This window comes from Bombina bombina, chromosome 3 (assembly GCF_027579735.1).
Source record: "Bombina bombina isolate aBomBom1 chromosome 3, aBomBom1.pri, whole genome shotgun sequence".
Taxonomy (NCBI): Eukaryota; Metazoa; Chordata; class Amphibia; order Anura; family Bombinatoridae; genus Bombina; species Bombina bombina.
The window spans coordinates 881,403,262-881,425,970 of record NC_069501.1 but is presented as its reverse complement, the minus strand read 5'-3'; the positions used below and the strand labels follow the sequence as shown (position 1 = coordinate 881,425,970).

The following is a 22,709-nucleotide window of genomic DNA, read 5'->3' as shown; positions in this document are numbered from 1 at the left end:
AGTCTCATCAGTCAAAAGTCACTTTTATAATTTTTTTTTATTGAAAGATAAGGCCCTAGCCTGGGTCTCTCTCCTTTTGGATGAATTCATAACACTTTGTATCAGTCTAGATTCTCGCTTTCAGGAGAGACAAGCTGAGAGACAAAACTCGTAGAACCCTTCCCTCTCATCTTCCTACTCATCCAGTCTCTAGACTATCCTCTATTCCTTCAGCATCTCCAGTTACCTCTATATAGGAACCCATGGATTTCTCCTCCCTCAAGCCCACAGAATCTGAAAAATAGAGAAGAAGGAGATTGAGACTGTGTTTCTTTTGTGTTTCTAACTCACACCAACTTATGAATTGTGATATTCTGCTGGGAAAAGCCAATGACTAGAGGATAAAACTGGGGTACCTCTAAACGTGGTCACTACTAAATTCCCTCACCCTTCTCAGATCCTGTTACCTGTTACCATTACCTTTATTCAGAATTCTGTCCATGCTCAAGCCTTTATTGATTCAGGGGCAGCAGGAGATTTTCTTGATCACCATTTTATGATTCAGGCAGGGTTGCCTCTTTTGCAGAAAAAACAATGTCTTAAAATAACTACTCTGGATGGCACTCCCCTTGGAGCAGGCTTAATCCATTTCAAATCAGCACCCGTAACCATGACTGTGGGAGTCCTTCGTACCAAACAGCTGCAGTTTGATGTCATTCATTCACCAGCACAACCTGTCATCCTTGGTCTCCCTTGGCTTCGTTTAAACACAATCCACAGTTCGACTGGACTGAGGGTCAGTTGGCCTCCTGGAGTACATCCTGCTTCCACTCATGCCTGGCTAAGTTTTTTTCACTGCACCACATCCCCATAAGCAATCTGCAAACTCCTTCAAGCCTTCCCTCAGTATAATGCAGATTTTACAGATGTGTTTGAAAAGAAATCAGATTATGTTCTGCCACCCCACCATCCTTATGACTGCAGAATTGACCTCTTTCTGGAGCCCCACCTAAATGGAGGACTTATCCACTGTCCAAAGCTGAAACCAAGGCCATGGAGGAATATATCCAAGAAAACCTAGCTAATGGTTTTATTCACCCTGCCGGGGCTGGCTTCTTTTTTTGTCAGTAAAAAGGATGGTGGGCTCAGACCCTGTATCGAATATAGAGCCCTAAACAACATCACTATCAATAATTGCTATCCTATTCCTTTGATCACTGAACTTTACGATTTGCTCCAAAATGCTTGTTACTTCACTTAGTTGGACCTATGTGGGGCGTACAATTTTATTCGTATCTTCCCAGGGCATGAATGGAAGACTGCCTTCAACACGAGACCAGTGTAATTATGAATACCTTGTAATGTCTTTTGGGCTGTGTCTTCCGTGACCTCCTCAATCGTCTATCTGGATGACATCCTTATATTCTCCTCCACCCTTGAGGAGCATCATGAACATGTAAGATAGGTACTTATTTGCCTCAAAGACAATTCTCTGATAGCCAAACTGGAGAAATGTGAGTTTGATCAAGTCCAGATCCAGTTCCTTGGCTATGTCATCTCAAAGGAGGGTTTTGCAATTAATTCTTTTAAGCTAACTACAATTCTGGAATAGCCACGTTCCATATCATTAAAGGAACTGCAGAGATTCTTAGGGTTCTCCAATTATTACCGCAAGTTTGTAAAGAACTTCTTCCAAATAGTTGCTCCACTCACTGAGCTGACTAAACCAAAAAGAGACTGCAAGTATTGGCCTCCTGAAGTCATGGATGCCTTCTCTCATCTGAAAAAGGTATTTTGTTCTGCTCCTTTGCTCCGCCATCCTGATCCTGACCTGAAGTTCACTTTAGAGGTTGATGCCTCCGAGATAGGAGCTGGAGCAGTCTTAACCCAAAGGGATCCTTTAACCTCCAAGTTGGACCCTTTAGCCTTTTTCTCCAAATGCTTTACTCCTGCAGAGATGAATTACGATGTGGGTAATTGTGAACTCTTAGCCATTAAGATGGCCCTGACTGGGGGCATGTCTGGGCGGCGACCCTAGCAGGTTTCAATATTCAAAACTGGTATTGTGATTTTGCTAATCCCCCGGTTATCTGTGGAATTTGGCAGCATCAATAGTCCTGAAGTATATATTCTGATGTAATATGCCAAGCTGAAGAGATTGATATCTATATTTGTTGTCTGCATGATCATACAGCCTGGATCTAGACCATTGGGGCTCCAGGCAGCAACACCCCCCCCCCCACCCACCCCCCGGTAATCCAGGTAGTGCAGCCTAGTCATTGCTGCAGATAAGGAAGAAATATACCTACTTACACAAGCTTACTTGCAAGAATTTGAGCTCCAGATGACTGCCAGATTTGAGAGCCTCACATCCCTCATTGAGCCCGCAGCAACATTGTGCAAAACCTCCAAGGCCAGGGAGAAAAGTGGTGACAACATTTTAATTAATCAGAAAACACTGCTACCCTTTCCTACCGCACAGAAACTCATTGGAGTCCTTGGCAATACTACTCTGCTGAAGAGCAGTAGAGGATCCTCTAGACAAAGTTGTGCCCCTGACTGTGGGGATATGGTCGGCCCTGCATTAAGGGAACAACAGAGTTTGCCTACCCAGGGTGAAGTTTCAGGTAGAAGGAACATACAAAAAGATAATTGGACTTGTGACCAGCGAATCAATGTTTTACCATACCCAAAATGTCCCCAGGAAAATAAGTTGTCAGCTGTGGGTGTTAATCTCTATCTGGTCACTCACATGTGTTTATTACCTCTGCTGGATGGGAGGGAAAGAGGAGTGCTTAAAGATATTGCTAACCTGCATCACACAGTGCAGAGGAATATTTCTCTGTCGAATGTTTATGCCTGGTGCTGTTTCCTCTCTAAATGCTTTGATAGCTGGTCATGCATCAGTGACCCCTTTGTAGCTGACACTCAGGCTGGTGTCGGGTAAACCGTAACTAACTGTGTTGTTGAATTCTTTCCTTTGCTCACATAAATGATGATACTAGGAGTAGTGATGTCGCGAATAGTTCGCCAGCGAATAGTTCCCGGCGAACATATGCAATGTTCGATCCGCCCCTATTCATCATCATTGAGTAATACTTTGACCCTGTACCTCACAGTCAGAAGACACATTTCAGCCAATCAGCAGCAGACACTCCCTCCCAGACCCTCCTACCTCATGGACAGCATCCATTTTAGATTCATTTGGAAGCTGCATTCTTAGTGAGAGGAGGGACAGTGTAGCTGCTGGGGATTTAATAGGGAAATTGATAGTTAGGCTAGTGTATTCAGTGTCCACTACAGTCCTGAAGGACTCATCTGATCTCTTCTGTAAGGACAGCACCCCAAAAAGCCCTTTATAGGGCTAGAACATCAGTCTGCTTTTTTTTTTTTTTTATACCCACTTGCCCAGTGCCACCACTCATATCTAGTGTAACAGTAGTGTAGATTTAAAAAAAAAAACTTTTTTGACTGTGTTAAATAATAACAGTCAGTTTCCTTCACACGTGTGCATTTCAGAACCTGCCTGCTAGGGCACAGTGTCACCCCAGTGCAACTCATATCTGGTGTAACAGTAGTGTAGATTAAAAAAAACACTTTTTTGACTGTGTTAAATAATAGCAGTAATTTTCCTTCACATGTGTGTGTTTCAGGGCCTGCCCTCCAGGGCACAGTGTCACCCCAGTGCAACTGATATCTGGTGTAACAGTAGTGTAGATTTAAAAAAAACAACACTTTTTTGACTGTGTTAAATAATAGCAGTCATTTTCCTTCACATGTGTGCGTTTCAGTGCCTGCCTGCCAAGGCACAGTGTCACCCCAGTACAACTCATATCTGGTGTAACAGTAGTGTATATTTAAAAAAAACAACACTTTTTTGACTGTGTTAAATAATAGCAGTCAGTTTCCTTCACACGTGTGCGTTTCCGGGCCTACCTGTCAAGGCACAGTGTCACCCCAGTGCAACTCATATCTGGTGTAACAGTAGTGTACATTTAAAAAAAACACAACACTTTTTTGACTGTGTTAAATAATAGCAGACAGTTTCCTTCACACGTGTACGTTTCAGGGCCTGCCTGCCAGGGCACAGTGTCACCCCAGTAACACTGGGGTGACACTACCTGATCGATACAGCATCATACCTGATGTTTTAAAGCACGTTATTCCAAACAATTTAGGAATGTTAGGTGATTTATACCCTTTATGGCTTAAAACCAGACTCTGCATCAACTATGTAATTTTCCATGGGAGTTTTGCCATGGATCCCCCTCCGGCATGCCACAGTCCAGGTGTTAGTCCCCTTGAAACAACTTTTCCATCACTATTGTGGTCAGAAAGAGTCCTTGTGGGTTTTAAAATTTGCCTGCCCATTGAAGTTTGCGAACTTTTGGGGAAATTTTTAGGTTAGCGACATCACTAACTAGGATCTGACAGGCAATTTTGCAAATGGGCAGTTCCACTTAGTGGGAGGAAGAAATTTCACCCTTTAATAAAGTCTAGTTAGCAGTTTAACTGTAGTTAGTTATTCATGTATATCAAAAATCTCCGTATTGTACTTTTTCTTTTCTATATGTACTGTTTCTCCCTTCCAAAAGGTTTTGTGCAAGTATAAGGAGTCACATTTACAGCTGGTTATATGTTATAATAATAGCCTAACATGATAGTTGCACTTAAACCAAGAGTTTGATCACACTTGTCTTTTTAACACATATTGAGTTGAGAGGGATTATGGACTGTAAAAGATCAATGTAAGTTACATGCAATAGCTTTTATAATGTTATGAGACTACAAGATCTGTCTAATTATATTTCATGTCTACCCTTAATACCCCTATGAGACCCTTGGCAATAGATAGCAGGAGGCTTCTTTATGAGAGATCAGAAGTGATTTAGTTTAATAGTTAGTTTATGTTGCCTCATGGGAATTAGTTTTGCCAGACACTCAATACATGAGGTTACTAATATGTGGATAATATAATTATGCTTAGAGGCAGCCTATAGCCCTTAGTACCTACATAAGGGAATACATAAACCCTGACATTATTTACCACCTTTTCCTTCTAATATTCTAATATTTAATGTATAGTAACTAGACTACTATGGAAACAAAGTGTGCTTAGTGCAGAGCAAACCTTAACCTTGGTATGCTTAACTCTTAGGTGCCCACCTACATTTTCCTTCTGTTAGTTCATTGTGAGCCTATTCATATAAATTCTCCAAATTTACTAAGCCATAGTCTAAATGTTTTAAGTTTTTCTGAAGCTGTGTTAGTTATGACGCTATTATCTGATATGAGCCTTATCATACTATTTTTCTGTCCTCCTTTAATTTTATTTTTATGTTTTCTGGACCTCCCAGGGTCCTGATAGACATGTGAGGGAGTATGATCAGTAAGGGTCCAAAGTGGACTGTTACACCAAAATACCCTCCTCTTAGTGAGTCCATTTAATGGGAGCACAGAATTGGCCTCAACTACCTTTGAAGGAAAACTGAGGGAGGTGTTAGGTTTGCTCTTCAAGTATTATGTATTTGATATATCTTTCAGTTTGGTAATTTAATGTAATTGTTGTAATAAGTGATACAGTTATGAGTACGATTGTGAGTATTTTTTTTTCTCTTTGTTTTATTTTTACTTCTTAACTTGTGTCATATGTTTAATTAAGCAAACTGAATTTTCTGTAAATGTTTGGCCCTCAATAAAAAAAATATTAAAAAAAAAAAATGGCCCTGACTGAATGGCGTCATTGGCTAGAGGGTACTGCCAACCCCATTCAGATTCTCACTGACCACAAAAACGTGATGTACCTAGAGACTGCTTATCAACTCAATCCTCGACAGGCCAGATGGGCCCTGTTCTTTTCCTGTTTTGACTTTGTAGTCTCTTATCTTCCAGGGACCAAGAATGAAAAGGGTGACTCCCTTTCCCATCAGTTTCCTCAGTCTAGTGACTCTTCTAAAGCTCTTATTGAACACATCCTACCTCCCTCCTGTGTAGTTGCTCAACTTAACACCATACTTTAAATACTGCAATGTGCCCAGTCTAGAAAACCTCCTGGAGCCCCCACAGCTCCTGACATTTCCATTGTACCTCTGAACCTACGCACCCCTGTGCTATCCTGGGTTCATGAAAGCAAACTATTGGGACATCCTGGTTTGACAAGAACCTTTAAGCTTCTTTCCCATCATGTATGGTGGCTTACCATGAAGTCTGACTCTTAGGATTTTGTAAAAGCCTGCATGAATTCTGCTGCCAATAAGGCCCCCCGATCCTTGCCTCATGGCTTACTCCAACCGTTGTCCGTTCCCAAACAACCTTGGACACACATAACAATTGATTTTAGTTGTAGACCTCCCTCCTTCTGATTATCATATTGTTTTCTGGGTTGTGGTGGATCGATTATGTTCTCCATTTCAAGCTGCAGCAGGCTACCGAATTTGTGTCTTTCCTCTTTACACTCAGTCTACAGGGGTTCCTGCTGCAGACCGACACTTTACTTTATTGGCAACGTATCCACTCTCAGTTATGTTCAGCTGTCTCCAGATACAAGAGGTTTGCTGATCATCATCAAACTACTGTTTGTGCCTTTTTGGTAGGTGAATGTGTCTGGGTCTCTACTCGACATGTTCGTCTATGTCAACTCTGTCATAAATTAGGGCCTAGGTATATCGGCCCTTACAAAGTCCTTAAAATACTGTTTCCTTTTGCCTACAAAAGGGCCTTGCCCAGAACCCTGCACATACACCCATCTTCCACTCTATTCAAGCCCTACATCAAGAGCAGATATACTCGACTCAGACATCCTCCTCCTCCACTCTTTATTCATGGTTAACCCGAGCATGAAGTGTTAAAATCCTGGATTCCAGGACGTCATCGCTGCATGTCCTATCCTCTGAAGCCGGTCCGGATCTCCTGCACCTATGTAAGTTCCTCATTCACTATCTTCTATGCCCAAGTATAGGTGTTCCTGTGTGTGCTCCTGGGTGCTGTATTCTTTAAACTGCTGGATTGTTATATCGATTTTGAACTCTGCCTGTCTGACTACTCTGCTTGCCTTACCCTTAAATTGCTGGATTGCTACATTGTTACTGAACTCTGCTTGTCTGACCTCTATGCTTGCCTTACCCTTAAACTTCTGGATTGCTACATTGTTACTGAACTCTGCTTGTCTGACCACTCTGCCTGCTTAATACTTAAGTTACTGGATAGCCTTACCATTGCTCAACTCTGCCTGCCTTATCATTCTATTGGTTTACCCTTGAACTGTTTTACTGTTGGATTTCCTTTGTTGCTGATACCTGCCTGTTCCTGGCCATTGTTTTGGTTTACCCTTGAACTGCTTTACTGCTGGATTGCCTTCCTGTTGCTGGACTCTGTCTGCCTTGACCCTTATCTGCCTTTATCTTATTGCCATGAAGAACTATCCTGTCTGCTGTGTGTACTGCTTACCTCATTTCCTATACTCACTTTATTTGGTTTTTTTTCCTATCATTGCACATGGGATAAGAAGACTACTGGCCAAGTTTGGTCTGATAGAGAAATATCCCACAAGCATTGCACTAAAGAGGGAATCATTACCATAAAAGTCCCCTAGTAGACAGGTGACTGCCTATTCTGTATTTTTCAGTTTGATTTATTAACTGTATCACATCTGAGGTTTTGGATGGGTTGGAAGGCAGCAGTCTTACTCACTTTTTCTTATCGGGCTATAATAGTTGAAAAACAACATGCTCTAATGTATTACAGCATGTAATGATAAAATTATCTCCTACCAAACATATTTCCACTGATATTATTATGTACAGGGCATTTTATCTTTTTCCCAGCCCACTTTCAGAAAGAGCCACTATAATTAACAAGATAACATCGTTCACAGAGGCATTATAAAAAGAGAATTTGAAAACCTGATATTTAAAGGGACAGTCTAGGCCAAAATAAACTTTCATGATTCAGATAGAGCATGAAATTTTAAACAATTTTCAAATTTACTTTTATCACCAATTTTGCTTTGTTCTCTTGGTATTCTTAGTTGAAAGCTTAACCTAGGAGTTTCATATGCTAATTTCTTAGATCTTGAAGTCCACCTCTTTCAGATTGCATTTTAACAGTTTTTCACCACTAGAGGGTGTTAGTTCACGTATTTCATATAGATAACACTGTGCTCGTGCACTAGAAGTTATCTGGGAGCAGGCACTGATTGGCTAAACTGCAAGTCTGCCAAAAGAACTGAAAAAAGGGGCAGTTTGCAGAGGCTTAGATACAAGATAATCACAGAGGTTAAAAGTATATTATTATAACTGTGTTGGTTATGCAAAACTGGGAAATGGGTAATAAAGGGATTATCTATCTTTTAAAACAATAAAAATTCTGGTGTAGACTGTCCCTTTAAATGAACTTCAAGGTAGTTTCATATTTAATGTATATCTTATTGCAGTGAAAATCAAAGGGTTGACACCAAAGTGTCGTAATATACTACCTGGTGTTATCTGTTAGTATAGGTATAATCATCCAAATTAGTAACACAAAAGGTTGATATACATGCAATATTAAGCCACATTCATAGGTAACAGTCCTGTATAGGTGCTGGGGGTGAATACATGAAGGCAAAAGTACACTCACCGCTAAACTTTGTTCCACCATATTGGAGTATTGATCACATGTCGGCAAAAGAGCTCTCGGCTCATAACTGCAAAGGGAGCTCTTTCTGGATAACGTACCTGTATGTAGTAATCTTAAGCGGTGTGTCTGTCTTTCCTCATTCCACTATGTGTGGATCACTCCCCCACCATTGACCGTCCTCGTGGCTCCGACAGAAAACAGCCATTCTGTCCCCAGGCGATGATATCAGAGCATGTGTCTCCGTGTCGGAGCCCCGAGCTCCAATAGATTAAAAAAAGAAGTAAAGAGATGGAGCACACATCAAGAAGATTAAAAAGTTCAGTTTATTCGATGCATATTAAAATAGGAGACAGAAGGTGAGTGATAAAAACATGATTTTACTTGTTTTGGTTATCCTAGCCATAATCATATAGCCTGTACCTTCAAAGAGAAGGCGTGCTTTATAAAGCAAATCTTTGCCCTATTATTCAATTAAAAAGTATTTACTAACAATTAACTCTTGCTATGCTGAAACCAAATGTGATTAAATTTTAAGTGTTAAAGTTTACAAAAAAACTATACTGCTCACTTGCAGTTGTAATAGAGTTAAAGGGACAGTCAAGGCCAAAAAAAACTTTTATTTTTCAAATAGGGCATGTAATTTTAAACAACTTTCCAATTTACTTTTATCAACAATTTTGCTTTGTTCTCTTGGTATTCTAGTTGAAAGCTAAACCTAGGAAGGCTCATATGATAATTTCTAAGCCCTTGAAGGCCGCCTCTAATCACATGCTTTGTATTTGCTTTTCACAGCAGGGGAGAGTAGTTCAGGTAAACCATATAGATAGAATTGTGATCACGCCCGTGGGTTGTGGCAGACACTGCACTAATTGGCTAAAATGCAAGTCAATAGATAATAACTAAAAGTCATGTGATTAGGGGCGGTCAGGAGATGCTTAGATACAAGCTAGTCACAGCAGTAAAAAGTGTATTAATATAACTGTGTTGGTTTTGCAAAACTGGGGAATGGGTAATAAAGGGATTATCTATCTTTTTAAACAACAAAAATTCTGGTGTTGACTGTCCCTTTAAGGCGAAAAGATAAACCTACAAGATAATGCTAGAAATGACCTACATGAAACAAATTATTTCAGCACCATGTACCTATAGCAAATATAAGTTATGTATTTAAACATTCACATATAATGGTGCATTTAGCACTACATATTGTTATTTTAATTTAAACGGCCATATGATGAGGCGTGAATACATGTAAACACATTTCGAATTAAGCAATATAACAATCTTGAATACTTTTGTTATTTTATCTTAAAGGGACAGTATACACTCATTTTCATAAAACTGCCTGTAATAGACACTACTATAAAGAATAAGATGCACAGATACTGATAAAAAAAAATCCAGTATAAAACTGTTTAAAAACTTACTTAGAAGCTCTCAGTTTAGCTCTGTTGAAAAGGTAGCTGGAAAGCCCACTGCGAGTGGGAAATAAGACACTCCCCCTTGCCCTTCTTTTGCATATGAAAAGACCCTTTACACAAACAGGAGCAAGCTGGAGTAGGTATATGACGGTATTCTCAAAAGAATTTGAGGCTTGGTTAGGAGTCTGAAAATCAGAACAATGTTATTTAAAATAAGCAAAACTATACATTTAAAAAAAAAAAAAAAAAAAACTGTATGGGCTATACAAATAGATAATGTACAAAACATTTATGCAACTAAAAAAATGAGTGTATAATGGCCCTTTAAGGGCAATTTTAAATGGAGAATATAGAGAAAATATAAATACATTACATATACATCTATATTTTGCCATCTATTTATTTTAAGTGTGTATTTATATACATCTTTATTTTGGAGAAAACACATACGGCTAGATTTAGAGTTTTGTTGGTAACGACCCGCGTAGCTAACGCTGGCTTTTTTCTGGCCGCACCATAAAAATAACTCTGGTATTGAGAGTCCACAGAATGTCAGCGTTAGGCTCCAAAAAAGGAGCGTAGAGCATATTTAACGCAACTGCAACTCTCGATACCAGAGTTGCTTACGGACGCGGCCAGCCTCAAAAACGTGCTCGTGCACGATTCCCCCATAGGAAACAATGGGGCTGTTTGAGCTGAAAAAAAACCTAACACCTGCAAAAAAGCTGCGTTCAGCTCCTAACGCAGCCCCATTGTTTGCTATGGGGAAACACTTCCTACGTCTGCACCTAACACTTTAACATGTACCCCGAATCTAAACACCAATAACCTTACACTTATTAACCCCTAATCTGCCACCCCCGCTATCGCTGACCCCTGCATATTATTATTAACCCCTAATCTGCCGCTCCGTAAACCGCCGCTACTTACATTATCCCTATGTACCCCTAATCTGCTGCCCTAACATCGCCGACCCCTATATTATATTTATTAACCCCTAATCTGCCCCCCACAACGTCGCCTCCACCTGCCTACACTTATTAACCCCTAATCTGCTGACTGGACCGCACCGCTATTATTATAAAGTTATTAACCCCTAATCCGCCTCACTAACCCTATAACAAATAGTATTAACCCCTAATCTGCCCTCCCTAACATCGCCGACACCTAACTTCAATTATTAACCCCTAATCTGCCGACCGGAGCTCACCGCTATTCTAATAAATGTATTAACCCCTAAAGCTAAGTCTAACCCTAACACTAACACCCCCCTAACTTAAATATAATTTAAATCTAACAAAATTAATTAACTCTTATTAAATAAATTATTCCTATTTAAAGCTAAATACTTACCTGTAAAATAAATCCTAATATAGCTACAATATAAATTATAATGATATTATAGCTATTTTAGGATTAATATTTATTTTACAGGTAACTTTGTATTTATTTTAACCAGGTACAATAGCTATTATATAGTTAATAACTATTTAATAGCTAAAATACTTAAAATAATTACAAAATTACCTGTAAAATAAATCCTAACCTAAGTTACAATTAAACCTAACACTATACTATCATTAAATTAATTAAATAAAATACCTACAATTACCTACAATTAAACCTAACACTACACTATCAATACATTAATTAAATACAATACCTACAAATAACTACAATGAAATAAACTAACTAAAGTACAAAAAATAAAAAAGAACTAAGTTACAAAAAATAAAAAAATATTTACAAACATAAGAAAAATATTACAACAATTTTAAACTAATTACACCTACTCTAAGCCCCCTAATAAAATAACAAAGACCCCCAAAATAAAAAATGCCCTACCCTATTCTAAATTACTAAAGTTCAAAGCTCTTTTACATTACCAGCCCTGAACAGGGCCCTTTGCGGGGCATGCCCCAAGAAGTTCAGCTCTTTTGCCTGTAAAAAAAAACATACAATACCCCCCCCAACATTACAACCCACCACCCACATACCCCTAATCTAACCCAAACCCCCCTTAAATAAACCTAACACTAAGCCCCTGAAGATCATCCTACCTTGTCTTCACCTCACCGGGTATCACCGATCGGTCCTGGCTCCAAAATCTTCATCCAACCCAAGCGAGGGCTGGCGATCCATCATCCGGTGGCTGAAGAGGTCCAGAAGAGGCTCCAAAGTCTTCATCCTATCCGGGAAGAAGAGTAGATCCGGACCGGCAACCATCATCTTCCAAGCGGCATCTTCTATCTTCATCCGATGAGGACCGGCTCCATCCTGAAGACCTCCACCGCGGACCCATCTTCATCCGGCTACGTCCAACTGAAGAATGACGGTTCCTTTAAGGGACGTCATCCAAGATGGCGTCCCTCAAATTCCGATTGGCTGATAGGATTCTATCAGCCAATCGGAATTAAGGTAGGAATATTCTGATTGGCTGATGAAATCAGCCAATCAGAATCAAGCTCAATCCGATTGGCTGATCCAATCAGCCAATCAGATTGAGCTCGCATTCTATTGGCTGATCGGAACAGCCAATAGAATGCGAGCTCAATCTGATTGGCTGATTGGATCAGCCAATCGGATTGAACTTGATTCTGATTGGCTGATTCCATCAGCCAATCAGAATATTCCTACCTTAATTCTGATTGGCTGATAGAATCCTATCAGCCAATCGGAATTTGAAGGACGCCATCTTGGATGACGTCCCTTAAAGGAACCGTCATTCTTCAGTTGGACGTCGCCGGATGAAGATGGGTCCGCGGTGGAGGTCTTCAGGATGGAGCCGGTCCTCATCGGATGAAGATAGAAGATGCCGCTTGGAAGATGATGGTTGCTGGTCCGGATCTACTCAGGGCTGGTAAGGTAAAAGAGCTTTGAACTTTAGTAATTTAGAATAGGGTAGGGCATTTTTTATTTTGGGGGTCTTTGTTATTTTATTAGGGGGCTTAGAGTAGGTGTAATTAGTTTAAAATTGTTGTAATATTTTTCTTATGTTTGTAAATATTTTTTTATTTTTTGTAACTTAGTTCTTTTTTATTTTTTGTATTTTAGTTAGTTTATTTCATTGTAGTTATTTGTAGGTATTGTATTTAATTAATGTATTGATAGTGTAGTGTTAGGTTTAATTGTAGGTAATTGTAGGTATTTTATTTAATTAATTTAATGATAGTATAGTGTTAGGTTTAATTGTAACTTAGGTTAGGATTTATTTTACAGGTAATTTTGTAATTATTTTAACTATTTTAGCTATTAAATAGTTCTTAACTATTTAATAGCTATTGTACCTGGTTAAAATAAATACAAAGTTACCTGTAAAATAAATATTAATCCTAAAATAGCTATAATATCATTATAATTTATATTGTAGCTATATTAGGATTTATTTTACAGGTAAGTATTTAGCTTTAAATAGGAATAATTTATTTAATAAGAGTTAATTAATTTCGTTAGATTTAAATTATATTTAAATTAGGGGGGTGTTAGTGTTAGGGTTAGACTTAGCTTTAGGGGTTAATACATTTATTAGAATAGCGGTGAGCTCCAGTCGGCAGATTAGGGGTTAATAATTGAAGTTAGGTGTCGGCGATGTTAGGGAGGGCAGATTAGGGGTTAATACTATTTATTATAGGGTTAGTGAGGTGGATTAGGGGTTAATAACTTTATTATAGTAGCAGTGCGGTCCGCTCTGCAGATTAGGGGTTAATAAGTGTAGGCAGGTGGAGGCGACGTTGAGGGGGGCAGATTAGGGGTTAATAAATATAATATAGGGGTCGGCGGTGTTAGGGGAAGCAGATTAGGGGTACATAAGGATAACTTAAGTAGCGGCGCTTTGCGGTCGGCAGATTAGGGGTTAATTATTGTAGGTAGCTGGCTGCGACGTTGTGGGGGCAGGTTAGGGGTTAATAAATATGATATAGGGGTCGGCAGTGTTAGGGGCAGCAGATTAGGGGTACATAAGGATAACGTAGGTGGCGGTCGGCAGATTAGGGGTTAAAAAAATTTAATCGAGTGGCGGCGATGTGGGGTACATAAGTAGTTTATGGGTGTTAGTGTACTTTAGAGTACAGTAGTTAAGAGCTTCATGAACCGGCGTTAGCCCAGAAAGCTCTTAACTACTGACTTTTTCTGCGGCTGGAGTTTTGTCGTTAGAATTCTAACGCTCACTTCAGACACGACTCTAAATACCGGAGTTAGAAAAATCCCATTGAAAAGATAGGATACGCAATTGATGTAAGGGGATCTGCGGTATGGAAAAGTCGCGGCTGAAAAGTGAGCGTTAGACCCTTTTTTGAGTGATTCCAAATACCGGAGGTAGCCTAAAACCAGCGTTAGGAGCCTCTAACGCTGCTTTTCACGGCTACCGCCAAACTCCAAATCTAGGCCATATTATTTTAAAATTCATTTTAATTAACATACAAACAGTATGAAATTGTGCAGTTAATACTGTTGTTTTTTTTTTTGTTTGTTTTTTTGGCTTGTTTGGTTTTGTTTTTTTCTTGCCAGATGTTCAGCTTTTCATAGCAATAGATATACATAACAATAACAAAACCATTTTTGGCATATATGTCCCAGAAGTCTTTATTCTATTTGTGAAGAGCAAATATGCTTTGCAAGTGTTATTAAAATATATATATTTCATTTCACTTAGGAAATAAAATTAACTTTGGCTCTTTGGCTGGTCAAATCCTGTCCATTTTACTATGAATGCTAAAATTATCAGAGAAGCACAGCAAGGAACATAACAATAATAAACATCAGAACCACTCTCTTTTGCATATGCAAAATGTGTGGTCTCCAGATAGCTCCTGTTGGTTTTAAAGAACAATTAGTCAGAAAATACAGAGTAGAATTCTGCAGGGAAGTGGCCTTATTTTGTAGCTGGAAATAAATCAAAATCTCTGAAAGCCTATTGTTGAGCCTCAATAGTAGCATTTGGAATGATAATCAGAATGAACAAAAATGTAATCTGTGTCTCAATAATCATCCACATTTTGTTAGCAATAGCAGCAGTTTATTAACATAAAAAAGCAAAATAAGCAAAATGAAATATTTCCTGAGACCTGGGTATGTTAGGAATAAATGAAAACATGTTAATTGTGTATTTGGAAGCCTTGCATAATTCAGATTATATCCCTGATGTCTGTTCTACATTTGTGCTAAATTTACCTTGTTTTTAAAAAGTTTAGCAGCAGAAAATTAGGGCTGTAGTTAGTTTTCATATTTTATTACATATGTTTATAAGCTCCATATGAGATTTATTTTTGCTAGAACCCACTAGTTTTAATCCATTCCTTATTTAAATAAAAGACACAACAAAGGCATTCTAATTTATACTTTATTAAAGGAATATGAAACACTTTGAGGTTATACTATAAAATGATTATGTATAGCAAAAACAAATTGCAACATACTTTCATTCATTTTTTTACCTAATTGGGGTTTTCTAATGCACCAGGAACAGAAAGTACACATAGGGCACCATGTACTAAGCAGTCAATGAATCCGACATTGTAAACGCGGATAAACTTGCTGTTACTCACCGCGGGCGAAATAGTGTCAGAAAATAGACACGTCTAGCCCACCTAATGTCTGTAGAATTGTATGGCCAATTATTAACACGTGACATGCAAGGTGTCAGAAACGTCATAGTAGTCGCGGGAACAGAATTTGAATACTATAATAGTGTTACATTTCTAAAGAATATTATTGTTCAACATTTTTTGATCAGTTCATTCTGTGCGTTATTTTTGTGATATTTATTTATAAATTCGATATGACTTCATCTGGATCGGATTCCCAGACTTTAAAATCCAAGAATCCTCACTTTTCTCATCAGCAAAAGTTTTGATTGATATGATTATTGACTCTTATGATTATTTATTTGGATGCCATGTGAAACAGACTTATTTTTCAAGAAGGAAGATGATCTGGCAACGGATAAGCGATGCAGGTAGTGCCCAGGGTCCTGGAAAAAAAGACGTGGAACAGCTCAAGAAACGTTATAACGGCACCAAACTTTCGCAAAAGCAAAATTGGCCAAAGAAAAAAATTCTGCACGTGCTACCGGAGGTGGAAGAGCATATGTGGCCGACTTAAATGACTACTGACAGAAGCTTGTTCAGCAGCTAGGGCCTGAGATCATCACCGGCATAACGGACGACTGTGACAGTGATTTGAGAGGTAAATGTATAACGTAATAATTGATGCCAAATGCTTGTAAAATATCGATAGATGTATTTGTCCAATATTATTGTTGAAAAATAACCTTATTTCTCTTCCTACAAAAGAAATTAGCTGCCTACGTAAATTATGTCGCACATAGGCCTCAATGAATTTAATTAATAGAATTAATGATGAATTATTAAAAATTTTGCATAGTTATTGATTTCAGAAATATATAAATAAATAAAAAATTCTATGTGATTCTATAATAATTCTATAATAATCTTGGTTCTCTAATTATCTGTTGTATAAAACTAAGACGCCAATATTTTAAACAATTTAGAAATATGTCTGCTATATTGTTCCTGCATACAAGAAACTAGAAATTCTCATTTGATAGTATAAAACACCTTAGAATGACGCATATAGACCTTTTTTATTATTTGATTTGCAATATAGGGGAGAACTATGTAATGTGAGCCGTATAGATAACATTGTGCTCACGCCGTACATTTTTATCAAAAATTGCAATAATAGGCCGAATTCAATTATAATTTTTAATAAATTAAATGACGTTACCATGCTTATTTTATAAGATTCTTAGATACAAGGTAATAATATCTTTCAAAAGTATATACAGTGGGGCAAAAAAGTATTTAGTCAGCCAACAATTGTGCAAAATCTCCCACTTAAGAATATGAGAGAGGCCTGTAATTTTCATCATAGGTATACCTCAACTATGAGAGACAAAATGTGGAAACAAATCCAGACAATCACATTGTCTGATTTGGAAAGAATTTATTTGCAAATTATGGTGGAAAATAAGTATTTGATCACCTACAAACAAGCAAGATTTCTGGCTCTCAGGCTGGGAAGACTGAATCTGTAATAGGCAAGCAGCTTGGTGTGAAGAAATCAACTGTGGGAGCAATAATTAGAAAATGGAAGACATACAAGACCACTGATAATCTCCCTCGATCTGGGGCTCCACGCAAGATCTCACCCCGTGGGGTCAAAATCATCACAAGAACAGTGAGCAAACATCCCAGAACCATACTGGGGGACCTAGTGAATTACCTGCAGAAAGCTGGGACCAACGTAACAAAGGCTACCATCAGTAACACACTACGCCACCAGGGACTCAGATCCTGCAGTGCCAGACGTTTCCCCCTGCTTAAGCCAGTACATGTCCGGGCCCATCTGAAGTATGCTAGAGAGCATTTGGATGATCCAGAAGTGGATTGGGAGAATGGCATATGGTCAGATGAAACCAAAGTAGAACTGTTTGGTAGAAACACAACTTGTCGTGTTTGGAGGAGAGAACCCCATACCTACTGTGAAGCATGGGGGTGGCAACATCATGCTTTGGGGCTGTTTTTCTGCAAAGGGAACAGGACGAATGATCCGTGTACATGAAAGAATGAATGGGGCCATGTATCGTGAGATTTTGAGTGTAAACCTCCTTCCATCAGCAAGGGCATTGAAGATGAAACGTGGCTGGGTCTTTCAGCATGACAATGATCCTAAACACACCGTCCGGGCAACGAAGGAGTGTCTTTGTAAGAAGCATTTCAAGGTCCTGAAGTGGCCTAGCCAGTCTCCACATCTCAACCCCATAGAAAACCTTTGGAGGGAGTTGAAAGTCCATGTTTCCCAGCAAAGTCCCAAAACATCACTGCTCTAGAGGAGATCTGCATGCAGGAATGGGCCAACATACCAGCAACAGTGTGTGACAACCTTGTGAAGACTTACAGAAAACGTTTGACCTCTGTCATTGCCAACAAAGGATATATAACAAAGTATTGAGATGAACTTTTGATATTGACCAAATACTTATTTTCCACCATAATTTGCAAATAAATTCTTTCCAAATCAGACAATGTGATTGTCTGGATTTGTTTCCACATTTTGTCTCTCATAGTTGAGGTATACCTATGATGAAAATTACAGACCTCTCTCATCTTCTTAAGTAGGAGAACTTGCACAATTGGTGGCTGACTAAATACTTTTTTGCCCCACTGTAACATGTATAGCCAACAACACAATGATTGTTTCAAAATATTGTTTTCAATCCTATCATCCGACTTATTAACAAGCTAACTTCACTTAACTAACAGTTGCCCATTTATCTCCTCACTACTATCATTCTCACCTTTGCAGACCCCACCTCCTGTTTCCCATCCTCCTACCCATCTATATTGTAAGTTCCCACGGAAATAGGGCCCTCAATTCCCCCTGTATTTGTCTTATCATATTGTTTCTCCATTGTACTGTTATCCTTGTACCCATGGGCAGTGCTGCAGAATCTGTCGGCGCTTTATAAATAAAGAATAATAATAATAAATAATTCCTCTACTAGTCATTAAACAGTTTTTTATAATTAAAACATTAATATTACTAAACTCTTTACCTCTGATATTAACTTTGATCTAAGCATATTCTGACAGCCCCCTGATCACATGCCTTTTTATTTATTATCTATTGACTTCCATTTTACACAATTAGTGTAGTGCCACAAGTCACTGGCGCGATCACAATGTTTTCAGTATCAGCTTTCTTATTAAACTTAACAAGTATTGGCTAGATTACGAGTTTTGCATTATGAGGGGTGCAGTGCTAACTAGCACGTTATTGTCACCGCTCACTTTCCTACAGTGCTGGTATTACAGGTTTTTACAAACCCGGTGTTATCAGGCAAAAAGTGAGCATAGAGCAAAATTGTGCTCCGTACCGCACTCCAATACTAGCGCTGATAAGTCAGCGGTGAGCTGGTTGTACGTGCTTGTGCACGATTTCCCCATAGACATCAATGGGGAGAGCCGGCTGAAAAAAAGTCTAACATCTGCAAAAAAGCAACGTAAAGCTCCGTAATGCAGCCCCACTTATTCCTATGGGGATTTTTTTTTATGTTTACACCTAACACCCTAACATGAACCCGAGTCTAAACACCCCTAATCTTAAACTTATTAACCCCTAATCTACAGTCCCCAACATCGCCGACACCTAAACTATACTTATTAACCCCTAATCTGCCTCTCCGTACATCGCTGCAACTAGAAAAAACATATTAACCCCTATACCGCCACACTCCTGCATCGCAAACACTAGTTAAATAGTATTAACCCCTAATCTGCTGCCCCTAACATCGTCGCCACCTACCTACATTTATTAACCCCTAATCTGCCGCCCCCAACGTCGCCGCAACTATACTAAAGTTATTAACCCCTAACCCTAAATCTAACCCTAACCCCCCTAACTTAAATATAATTAAAATAAATCTAAATAAAACTTACTATTAATAACTAAATAATTCCTATTTAAAGCTAAATACTTACCTGTAAAATAAACCCTAAGCTAGCTACAATATAACTAATTGTTACATTGTATCTAGCTTAGGGTTTAATTTTATTTTATAGACAAGTTTGTATTTATTTTAACTAGGTAGAATAGTTACTAAATAGTTATTATAAATACAAATTGACCTGTAAAATAAAATGTCACCTGTCTTACACTAACACCTAACCCTACAATTAAATACATTCCCTAAATTAAATACAATTAACTAAATTCAATACAATTAGCTAAATTACAAAAAAACACTAAATTACAGAAAATAAAAAACTAATTATAAGATCTTTAACTAATTACACCTAATCTAATAGCACATCCAAAATAAAAAAAAACCTAGCCTAAACTAAACTACCAATAGCCCTTAAAAGGGCCTTTTGTGGGGCATTGCCTCAAAGGAATCAGCTCTTTTAGCTGTAAAAAAAATACAAAAAAACACCCCAACAGTAAAACCCACCACCCACACAACCAACTCCCCAAATAAAAGCCTAACAAAAAAAACTAAGCTCTCCATTGCTCTGAAAAGGGCATTTAAATGGGCTTTGTCCTTAAAAGGACATTAAGCTCTATTGCAGCCCAAACCCCTAATCTAAAAATAAAACCCACCCAATACACCGTTAAAAAATCCTAACACTAACCTCCAAAGATCCACTTACAGTTTTGAAGACATCCTCAACGAAGCCAGGAGAAGTCTTCATCCAAGCGGCAAGAAGTCCCCAACGAAACTGGGAGAAGTCTTCATCCAAGCCAGCAGAAGTGGTCCTCCAGACAGGAAGAAGTCTTCACCCAGACCGGCATCTTCTATCTTCATCCTTCCGACGAGGAGTTGCTCCATCTTCAAGACATCCGACGCAGAGCATCCTCTTCAATCCACGGCTTCTTCTGCAATGAAGGTTTCTTTAAATGACATCATCCAAGATGGTGTCCCTTAGATTCTGATTGGCTGATAGAATACTATGCAATACAATTGAACTTCAATCCTATTTGCTGATCCAATCAGACAATAGGATTGAGCTTGCATTATATTGGCTGATTGCAACAGCCAATAGAATGCAAGTTCAATCCTATTGGCTGATTGGATCAGCCAATATGATTGAAGTTCAATCCTATTGACTGATTGCATCAGCCAATAGGATTTTTTAAACCATGTTCCGATTGGCTGATAGTATTCTATCAGCCAATCAGAATATAAGGGACTCCATCTTGGATGATGTCATTTAAAGGAACCTTCATTGAAGAAGAAGCCGTCAATTGAAAAGGATGCTCTGCGCTGGATGTCTTGAAGATGGAAGGATGAAGATAGAAGATGCCGTCTGGGTGAAGACTTCTGCCCATCTGGAGGACCACTTCTGCCGGCTTGGATGAAGACTTCTCCCGGCTTTGTTGAGGACTTCTTGCCGCTTGGATGAAGACTTCTCCCAGTTTCATTGAGGATGGATGTCCGGTCTTCAAAACTGTTAGTGGATCTTCGGGGGTTAGTGTTAGGATTTTTTAAGGGTGTATTGGGTGGGTTTTATTTTTACATTAGGGGTTTGGGCAATGCCCCTTCCAAATGCCTTTTTCAGGGCAATGGGGAGCTTAGTTTTTTTTAGTTAGGCTTTTATTTGGGGGTTTGGTTGTTTGGGTGGTGGGTTTTACTGTTGGGATGGTTGTTTGTATATTATTTTTTTTTACAGTTAAAAGAGATGATTTCTTTGGGGCAATGCCCCGCAAAAGGCCCTTTTAAGGGCTATTGGTAGTTTAGTTTAGGCTAGGGTTTTTTTTTTATTTTGGGTGGGCTTTTTTATTTTGATAAGGCTATTAGATTATGTGTAATTAGTTTAAAGATCTTGTAATTTGTTTTTATTTTCTGTAATTTAGTGTTTGTTTGTTTATGTAATTTAGCTAATTGTATTGAATTTAGTTAATTTTATTTAATTTAGGGAATGTATTTCATTGTAGGGTTAGGTTAGGTGTTAGTGTAAGACAGGTTATGTTTTATTTTACTGGTCAATTTGTATCTATTTTAGCTAGGTAGTTATTAAATAGTTAATAACTAGTAACTATTCTACCTAGTTAAAATAAATACAAACTTGCCTGTAAAATAAAAATAAAACCTATGCTAGATACAATGTAACTATTAGTTATATTGTAGCTAGTTTAGGGTTTATTTTACAGGTAAGTATTTTGTTTTAAATATGAATTATTTAGTTATTAATAGTAAGTTTTATTTAGATTTATTTTAATTATATTTAAGTTAGGGGGGTTAGGGTCAGGGTTAGACTTAGGGTTAGGGGTTAATAACTTTAGTATAGTAGGCGGCGACATTGGGGGCAGCAGATTAGGGGTTAATAATATTTAACTAGTGTTTGCGAGGTGGGAATGCAGCGGTTTAGGGGTTAATATATTTATTCTAGTGGAGGCGATGTCCAGAGCGTCAGATTAGGGGTCAATCATTTTATTTTAGTGTTTGCGATGCGGGAAGGCCTCGGTTTAGGGGTTAATAGCCGGTAGTTTATGGGTGTTAATGTACTTTTTAGCACTTTAGTTATGAGTTTTATGCTACAGTGTTGCAGTGTAAAACTCATAACTACTGACTTTAGAATGCGTTACGAATCTTGCGGGATAGGCTGTACCGCTCACTTTTTGACCAAAAAAAAAAAACTTGTTACAGTGCTATGGAAGTCCCATTGAAAATAGACTATACGCAAATTGCGTAAATTGATTTGCGGTAAGGCCAAAGAAGTGTGCGGTGCCCCTAAATCTGCAAGACTCATAATACCAGCTGTAGTAAAAAAGCAGCGTTATGAGCCTTAACGCTGCTTTTTTACTCATAATGCAAGACTCGTAATCTAGCCAATTGTTTTTTAAAATACATTTTCCAATGGATTAGTAACAATTTTTTTTTTTATTTTTTTTTTTTAAAGCTACACCTCCACCGGACCCACTTACCCACTTACCCACTTACTTCAAGATCTTCTGCAGCTGTTTTGAGACCATCTACAAGTGCAGCTCATGGTCAATTTATCAGGTCAACATCAACTCTCACACAGTTCTTCCTCTGCGGATACATTCCTGGATGTAAGGACCAGCACTCCAGATGCAGGTGTTTGAAGAGGAACTGGTAAGTAAACCATTATTTCTAACAAAATCACCAAAATCACATATTATTTCAGTAGCATTTATCTATGTATTGATATT

At 38.4% G+C, this 22,709-nt stretch overlaps 1 long non-coding RNA gene across 1 annotated transcript; it reads right to left on the bottom strand.

Annotated features, from left to right (window-relative positions):
* Positions 1-8,698: 8,698 nt before the first annotated feature.
* LOC128651968 (uncharacterized) lies at positions 8,699-22,503 on the bottom strand. The gene is made up of 3 exons (XR_008401232.1): positions 22,477-22,503; positions 10,023-10,201; positions 8,699-8,853 (listed from the first exon to the last, which is right to left on the bottom strand). It is a non-coding gene; the product is annotated as an uncharacterized LOC128651968 (long non-coding RNA).
* Positions 22,504-22,709: the final 206 nt, after the last annotated feature.